This window comes from Pleuronectes platessa, chromosome 10, assembly GCF_947347685.1.
Source record: "Pleuronectes platessa chromosome 10, fPlePla1.1, whole genome shotgun sequence".
In the NCBI taxonomy this organism is placed as follows: Eukaryota; Metazoa; Chordata; class Actinopteri; order Pleuronectiformes; family Pleuronectidae; genus Pleuronectes; species Pleuronectes platessa.
In genome coordinates this window covers 22,887,326-22,897,137 of record NC_070635.1, presented here as the reverse complement: position 1 = coordinate 22,897,137, position 9,812 = coordinate 22,887,326, and positions in this window count along the sequence as shown.

Genomic DNA, 9,812 nt, shown 5'->3' with positions numbered 1-9,812 from the left:
GGCACCTGGTGTTATGTCCCCAAACTTTAATGGACAAAAACATTTTACTCAGAATTATATTCTGACCATTTGTGAAAAGACTCAAACATTATTTTGACCTCCACAGAATGCTAGAGGCTAAATGAGTGCATTTACCATGCCTCACACATCGTTTTGTTTAAATTAAGATTAAGATGCATTTATTTATCTCAAACACATGCACAGACATGCACAGGCACACTCATGCAGGTAGGAAAATTTAACCTCTGCTTTTGACCCATCGGGTGCAGAACACACAGAGCGGTGAGCGACCATGTACGGCCCCCGGGGAGCAGATGTTAGGGGGAGTAAGGTGCCTTGCTCAGGGGCACTAGACAGGGTAGGGAGAATCCTCTTGGATTTTTGGACAGATCAATCCAGGTTCATCTTTTTGTTGTTTCTCCGTGGAGTCGAACCAGAGACGAACCAGAGACCTTTTCTGCCCATAGTCCAAGTTTCTGCCACTAGTCCACCGCCTCTCACAGATTTTGAAATTACTTCATTTAGAAATTGTTCATATTGTTCCGACAAGTTTGCCAAGAACTTTGTCTAGACTGTCCAAAACTGTCTCATCCCCATTTGAATGATCATCATGTCTCAGACCTTTTTAATGAAGCAGCCTTCGAGCTTGGCCGGAACAGAGACCAGAACTGCTGTAAATCTATATTTAGACGTAAAGGACGATTACATCAAAGTAGTTTGTTTCAAGCCCACTCTAGACATTTTAGTTTATTTGCTTTCTTACTGAGTTAAGAAGATCAATATCATTGTGACTGCAGTAAATATAAGGCTAAAGCCATTAGGTTAGCACAAACACGGTCTACCTTGTCTGATAAAATCAACCTCCCAGCACCGCCACAGCTCACTAATTAAAAATGTATCTTATCTGTTTAATTCATAAAAACTGAGGTGTAAAAGTTTTGGTTGTTTATGTGAACATTTCAAGGCAAGGTTATCAGGAAGTATCCTCAGTTTTTGTGCTAAACCAATCAAAGATGAGCATGTGATAATTTTCTCTGACAATAGTATTCATCAAATCAAATAATAATGATTCTATAATTGTTCAAAGCCGATATGTCTTTCTTTAGACCGATCCTGTGGTTTCGTCTCAAACGATAGAGAGAAGTAAAATACTACACCTTCACCTAAAGACCCAACACATGACCCTGCATGTCAAACAATAAGTCAAGTAATCTAACCTTACACACGACTGGGAGTCAGGTTCTAACCCTTGTAAACCCTTCACCATGTTTCTATAGCCTTGCATTTCATCCATGGTGCTCTGGTATCTCTCACGCTGTTGCTGCAAGTAAGAATGAACAGTGGTCCTCCCTCTGGGGAAGGTTTCTCTGTTCCTCTTTGCATGTAACCCTTTGAAACTCTGCTGTGTGGAGGCTATGTCAGAGGGCATGATCTATATCTGCCACCAGGGAGCACTATCACTCTCTAATGGCCGCTAAACGGCCTACCTCAGGAAGACGAGGGCCACATCACAGACCAAATGGCACTTGTATGTGGACGCTAGCCGCTGCGGTGTGGGCAGTGGAGGGGTAAATATACTTAAAACACACTACGGCGTAAATCAGCATGGCAGCCTTGACTACCGCCACCACCAGAGAGTCCGACTCCTCCGCATTTCCCAGGCAAAAGGCCAAACGCATTTACAACACTTCAAGTGTCTGCGACACAAGAACGCCCTCTCCACTGTGAAATATGTAAATATTGCACTAATCAAAGGGTGGTGGAATCGCAAAATGCCACGGAAAGGTTATGACCTGGAGCCTGTGCTAATAGGGGAGTGAGGGAGGGGGAGAGAGAGGAGGATAGAGGAGGAGGTGTAGGTAGGGAGGGCTGGGGGTGGAGTTGCGGTGGTGCTGGGGAGCAGAGGAGTGACAGCTACCACAGGCGTTTCTCCTGCCTGAGGAGGACCTTCACATGCTGACCTCCGCCTCCTGCACTCCAGCGCTCTGACAGTAATGAATAGGAAGGGGCTGTTTATGCATATCAAATGTTATTTACTCTCCTGCAGTCGACTGTAGCCACAGAGGAAAGAAAGGGAGAGGAGCAAAAAAAAATGACAAAAATAAAAACAAACAACAGGATATTCCCAAAGACTGTGGGCTGCCATTAGAACAATGTGGACAAGTATGCCGAGGCCTCCGCGGTGCACTGAGGTTAATCTATCTATCGCAATGAATTACACCACATGGTTTTTGTGGGGCCGGAGCTTGACTCGCTTCTAAAACGCGGCATTGTTCACTGCCTTGATTTTCTTCCAGGATCTGAGCGCCTGACAGATACAGAGCACCTACATGAAAACAAGCCTCTGTAAGCACCTAAGTGAACTTGACAATGAACTTCTCTTGATATCTAAGCCCGCATGATTATTTACTTCAACTATCTCCTGCTCCACCAAACTAAAGTCTATATCCAGAGACAGGATCAGGGGGATGCTAACATACATTCTAGTCATGTAATATATATTTTTTTTAAGCAGGATTAATTCTTTTCCACATTGACATGATTGGTCTTAAATAGCGCAAACCTTAAGGCCAGAGGGAGGAAAAGCCTGAGCAGAATTATTCAAGGGAATGACGTTCGACGACAGGCTCATGAAAATGACCTTGAGCGCGAACAATGAAGAATCAGCCGCCAGAAAACGTTTGTGTTTTTTGCCGAGCCTGCGTGTCATCGCCATTGGTTTAAGGCTCGGCTTCATTTTCCATCACCCCTTGTGAGAATTAAGTTGGATCTTAAGTATGTAAATGAGAACCTATTCTGTGCCCCCCCACCCTCTCTTATACGAATCCCAGGACAGACCATGACATTTAACATCGCCTTCACTAATTTGTGCTTAATAGCCAAAAAGTGATTAGAATTAACATTAATGACATTTCAGATGTCTCCCCTTCTACATTCATTACCCCTTCTCTGCTTCTGATACTTAACCAGCTAATGCTGGTGGCAGATTCTTGCGGCTTAAATTTCATGTTACACTTATGGCAGAAATCTTTCAGTCGCCCTTTTTTTTCTGCTCCTTTGCAAGAAGACAACAACGATAGTGAATTAAGGGGGGGGGGGGGGGGGTATAAAGCCTTTAAGTTGGGACTCTATTCTATCGGTCACACCCTCTTTACCAATTGACATGAGGATCACAGCAGATTAAGAAAAAGGGGGGTCTTCTCTTTTCCGGCTCAGTGCTTGTTCTATCACCCTCAGCCCGTCTTGTTTAAACAAATGCTGTCCGATACCCTTCAGCTCTTCTTCTCCTTCAGCACCTCCAGCCTCCCTCAGCAGAGCCAAACCACCAGGATAACAGTCTCTGAGGAAATGCCAGTGTTTCAATATCTTTTTCTTTTTAAACTTAAAGTTGGATGTGATTATTCCATAACACTGTGCTTATATCAAACAGTCTCCAGCCCTCTGCCCTCCTCTCTGGTAATTAGAGGTTGTCTCCAACCTTGTCCAAGGGCTCAGAGCTTTTCCCATGAGCCTCTACAGAGAGGTCCCACAATCCCACAGCAAACATGTGACAAAGGTGAAAATAGAGGGATACGGAAACATAGGCGTTTGCCATCATAAGGTCATGTTATATTCTACTTCTCTTTTTAAAAATCAATGTGTACATTATTTTGATATTTTGATATATATTTTGTAAAATTGAAAGACAAATTTAATAATATTATTTAAGAATGTGATAACATTTTGTGTATTTTTGAGTAATATATAATAAATAGATTTGACTTACAAGTGACCCAGACTAAATTGAAATGAGTCAAATTATGATCACTTTTAATAAATAAATGAATTGATTAACTTAAATACTTTTGTTGACCAATTCAATTAGAATAATGACCAGATTCAGATTTAACAAATCATATCGGTATTGGTATCTCCAGCACTGCAACATTATGATAATACTACAGAATAATAAAAGTGGTACATTTTAGTTCCGATCCTTAACAAGCAAATGCAACGTTTCTCAAAACAAGCCTGGTCCGCCTTGCTTCCAGGAATTAGTCATTTGTGAAAGAGAGACTCTTTAGAAAGGCTTTCACCTTCTCCCCCTGACTCAGCTTTTATATGTTCACACACACTAACTACCAGCCATATAAATTAAAACTTTACAATCTTGAGTAGTGTAGCAATCTCACTTGAGTACTGTGTAATAAAGTTGAGCTTTAAGAAGTGCAGGTGGTGACTGACACGTTTCCCCCGCGGGGCCTTACTGAAGCTGCATGTGCTCCCTGATGAGACCGATCAGGATTACAAACACGTACAAACTAAAAACTTCAGCTGGACGGATACTGATACCAGTACTCATACATCCTCACTGACCTGAGTACTTCCTGTACATCCCTAACTGTAGTCCGTACACAGAGGAATATCGATGAATAACAGAGAGACCACCTGGAGCGTCCATGTGTCTAAGTTCTCGATTGACTCATAGTTCACCTTTTAGAGTGAATACAGACTTTCTGCATGAACCAGTCAACTTGGGCTGCTGTGTTCCTTGTGACACGGACCCCATATGTTCACGTCTGCGTGCAGCCCAACATTTGTGACTGCACTGACTGTTTAGATTCACTGTGCATGCTTCAGAATCAGAATCAGAATCAGAATCAGAAAGTATTTATTGCCAGGTAGGTTTACAGCAAATTTGCTCTGGTTATTGGTGCATACAATGAACATAGAAACATAAAAACACAATAAATACAAAACACATAAGAAAAGCAATAAAAAGAAACAGTATATATTTACTCACTATTTACTTCTTATTTACTCAATTTTTCTAATATTTATACAAAGTAACATTTATTTAGATATAAACATATCTAAATAAAAATATATAAAAGATAAAAGATGTAAAAAGTGAAGTAAAAAGTGAAATGCAAAATGCAAAACAGTGAACAGTGTCAGATTGCAATATGCAATGTAATGCAGTATAATATAATATAATATAATGTGTTAATTTAACACATCCTTGAGGTGTGGGGGCGAAATAAAAGTCCGAGTCAGGTGGGGGTCCCGGGCCTTGTTGATAAGCAGCCGGGAAGAAGCCTTGGTCTTGTGGCGGGCGGTTTTGGTCCTGATGGACCGCAGCCTCCTGCCCGAGGGAAGAACCTCAAAGAGTTTGTGACCCAGACACCATATACAGTATACTGTATTTTCATAATATCCACAGACTGGAATGGAAAGTGGGGTCATTTGCGGAACGCCAGACTGTTTAAAAAAATGCAAGTTTGTTTGGAGGAAAACTAAAAGATCACCAGGTAATGTTTCCTGCAGCTTTAACTAATTGTTGTTTTCTCTCATTTAGAGCATTAATTGGAGAGTTAAACACTTCTTCTGTTTACCACCGCTACATGGTCGTAAAACTCAGATGGAGGACCGAGGTGTCGGTAGAAAACGAGAAAACATGTGGGATTGTTGTGGACAAAGAGAGAAGAGGGGGTGTTTCAGAGCAGGAATAGGGGGTTAAAAGGGTCAGAAGTGCTGGGGGTGATCATGGGTAATGGCAGGGGCCTTGCCGTTGACAGACAGGCCAATCTCCTGCCTGGACAGACTCAAGAGAGATGTGTCAGTCTCTGCCTGAGCCCCGGGCCAGCCGCACCACCACACTGCTAAATGTGTATTGGCAAAGTGTCGGTGCCAATGCCATTAGCCAGCAGACTTAAATTCCCCTGTAATTTTCTATGGCGCTCCTCGTTATTGGCACCTCTGATGGGTCGAGTATCTGAATCCTGGTTCACTGCTTAATGGATGGCTGGTGATGGTGCAGGAGCAGCGGGGCGATTTGTTTTCACTCTTACGAGACACGTATACACACACACACACACAAACACACACACACACACACACACACACACACACACACACACACACACACACACACACACTCACAGTAGTGTCTCCGTGACTTCAGAGCAAATTACATTGACTGACATTCTTTTCCTGGAGACTTACTCTAACTCTAACCTTAACCTTGACCTTCACCTTAACCCTCACCGTAGAAAAGTCATCTCCTTAAATTGTACTAGGACGTCTAGAGATAATGGTAATTTCTCATTGCCTCCTCCTTGCAACCTTCACCGATCAGCCACAACAACAAATGAGTGATTGTTGTGGCTTTATCGTGAAAATTAACACTAATTTTATGAAAACAATTCTAAACTCAAGTCACCATTCTTATGAGTATTGAGGCCATATTATAGATAAAAAGTATCTGGAGGTTTCAAAAATAGTGTCATCATATTTTGAGAATAATGTCTTAAAGGGATAGTTAACCTGTTCATCGAACTACCACTTTTAATAAAAATGAATGAGAAAAAAGTTGTAATATTTCAAAAACTAAGATGTATTATAATAAGAAAAAACAGTATGTGGATGTGGTTATTTGTGAAACCTATGTTAAAGTATAATTTAACAAGATGCTCCACATTCCTCTTTTTAAGTGAGCGGCTGATCCTCTGATATTCCCCCTCTAAAATGACACTGACTCTAATCCCGTAAATTAAAAAGAAAAATCTGTTTTATAATGAGGATAAAGTTGTAATATTATCAGTAAAAAGTTAAAATGTGTTCTCGAAATCTAAATGTTTCCTTTAAGAGCGCATTGTCAAAGTTAAACCAGTGGTTCCATACGAAACCTTAGCTGCTCCACAAATGAGACAGTCGCCCTCTAAATGTTTCCTTTAGATGAGTTGGAACTGTCTGAGTCTCAGAGTATAGCTTTAATGATACCACATTCAATTTATTTCCAAGAAGAATCACTTACAGTGGCCATTTCTCTGCAGATTGACACATTTTACTTTTAATACTTCTAGGGTATATTATGTTGAAAATATTTAAATACATCCCATTACATAACAATGTGGTTTTTTTTACTTTGTTGTACTTTTCGAGAGGTAAAGAATTATAATACTTCCATCTTCCAACTCACAGAAAAAAGTTAAACACACGCACACACATACATTAACACCCCCTCAGTGCTACAAGGACACATCTCATGAAAGAGAAAAGACAAGAAACAGAGTTTTCCTGACTTCCACTGCTGATCTGAGATCTGGCCTTTGCCAATCAAACCTCACTCATTAACATTATAGAGCAACAAGGACAAACTTGCATGTGGTCTGATTGTGATTAGCATTTAATTTAATTTAAATTGTTTCTGCTTAATTCTCCCTGGATTATGCTACAATGAGTGTGGTGCAAAAAGGCTTTTTCTACTTTCTTTTACCATCTGCGACCTAAAAACACCTTAGAACTACTAGAATTTCCATGAGCTAACGATTGCCGAAGTTGTTTTGGACTCTTCTGGGATTTGTAGTTTTTAAAGTCTCTTTCACAATTTTTTCAAACCTTCCTCTTCCTCTTTGCTCCCTCCTTTCTAGGGACGTTCCCCGTTGAGTATCGAGGGAATACAGCCTTCAGCGGGCCAAGACAAACACCCCGAGAAACATACACACACACACATACACAAGTTAAATAACTATATACCGGAGTAATTTAGCTGCGCTGTAATTTGTATATAGTGTTTGACAACCTTGCTGGAGAAGTTCTCACCCCAGAAATGCTAAGTAGTCCCAGCAGGAGTCAGTCAGGAAGAGGAGAGGAGCTCTTTGCTGTTTAATGTATTCTTCAGCAGCCCAGAGGCCTCCAAAACACACTGCATGTCTCTACCACAGTACACACTCACACACACACACACACACACACACACACACACACACACACACACACACACACACACACACACACACACACACACACACACACACACACACACTCACATATCTGTCGGCAGTCAGGCTCTGAAGGAACACTGCTAATGGGGCTGTTTTTAATGAGCCAGGAAGAGGAGAGTGACCCTTCGAAGGTGAATATCTCTATCTCTCTCTGTGTTTTGCTGTGTGGAAGCGTATGAATGCATGCCATTCACACACACACACACACACACACACACACACTGACACACACACGCACACACGCACTCGCATGTACAGCGCATGCACGAGGGCTCCTTCTGAATTTACACCAAGTTGTACTATTTGCGTCTAATTGTTTTTAACTGCCATAATTACTCTCAGCTCTCAACTCGTTCCTTCATCCAATCCTCCCATCAGGAGCGAGCGTGTGAGACATCAGAAGGCAGCAATGTGTGTTTTTACGGCTCGAGAGCCTGCATAAATTGTGAGGGTTTAAAAAAAAAAGAGAGAGAGGGAGAGAGAGAGAAAGAGAGAGAAGAGAGAGAGAGAGAGCCTGCAGCAAAAGTCCTCTTTAAAGCTGCAGGAGATCCGTCGATTTCCTCAAGTTCCACTTCACGTTGCACGGGACGTATCCATCCCCCAGACAACCATTTCACTTTATTTCACTGATTTTATGATCTTTGCCTGCAAAGGGGAGGGATGGGGGGGGGGGGGGGGGGGGGGGGGGCAGAGGGAGCAGTTCCGCGAGCGGCCAAAAGATGGCACACTACGTATGGCGGGAGGAAGGAGCTGCGAGGAGCGTCGAGGCGGCTGCGGCGTCTGTATTTAACCTCGAACCTGGAGAGCGTCTGTGTTTCCTCTGCTGGGAATCTTCTGCTTCCAGGATTCGGAGAGGAGGAGGAGGAAGAGGAGGAGGAGGGAGAAGAAAGAGCTCGGTAGGTGAACGGATGTCATGCCTCTGCTCGTGTTGCTCAACACACCGCACTGTGCCATGCTTTTACACTAAAATGAGCCTGAGGATATATAGCTGTGACATTTCATCTGAGGGCCTCCACCGCCGGTTCATCCTGTCTGAGGCCCGTGTGGAGTAACGGCGCAATCTGACACCGCAGCGGCTAAAAATCATAGTTATTCTGATGAGTTGTGGTTTTCTCCTTTTTTTTTTTTTTTTACGTCTCATAAATAAATGCCCCGACTTAGCTGGTGGGACATACTGTGGGGTTTCATATTTTTGGGTTCCCCCCTCCCCTCAGGGAAAAAAGAAGATAAAAGTGGAAATGAAGAAGATGACTTCATACATCATGTTTTAAACAAATTTCTCGTGACGCATTCCTCGTTGATTCCGCCAAAATTGTCTTTTTATGGGGGCTGCTGATTTCATTTAATCGTTGATTCCGCCAAAATTGTCTTTTTATGGGGGCTGCTGATTTCATTTAATCATTCCTTCCTTACGCCCGGGCTGCGGATGCACTTTCATATCTGTACCAAACAATTTCTCTTTTGCCAGACATGAGGGATTGGAACGTCTCTTTTCTGAGGGGTTAATTGGGAAGCATCACATTATCATTGTTACAAAAATACAACATGGGGAATTTGCTCTCTCCGAAAAGGCTCACGATTCAAGAAGTGCCAATGTCACAATTTATCTTCACACGTGTTGAAAGCGCACGCCGATACGGATGTTTTCAAACGTCAAGTACATTTCACATGATCCTTTTTAAATGTATGTATATTATTATGTATAAAATCATTTTTATTGTACTCTACAGTCTTTTCCTATTCAGTGTGGCTACATTTGTCCTGCTGCCACGCAAACACTTAGCATCAGGGGCTTTTAATATGGACATGCTCCTATACTCTACACACACACACACACACACACACACGCACGCACATGCTACAAGACCACTGAAAAATCAATGTGACAGGTTTCAGTCGTCCCTCAGTGTACACATCCCCTCTCAGACTCTCTCCTGACATCTGCTCGATTACCTCCTACAGCCACACGCACACACACATACACACACACACTCACACACACACACATAGAGAGAGAGCGAGCGAGACACCCTCCTCATGGCCGCT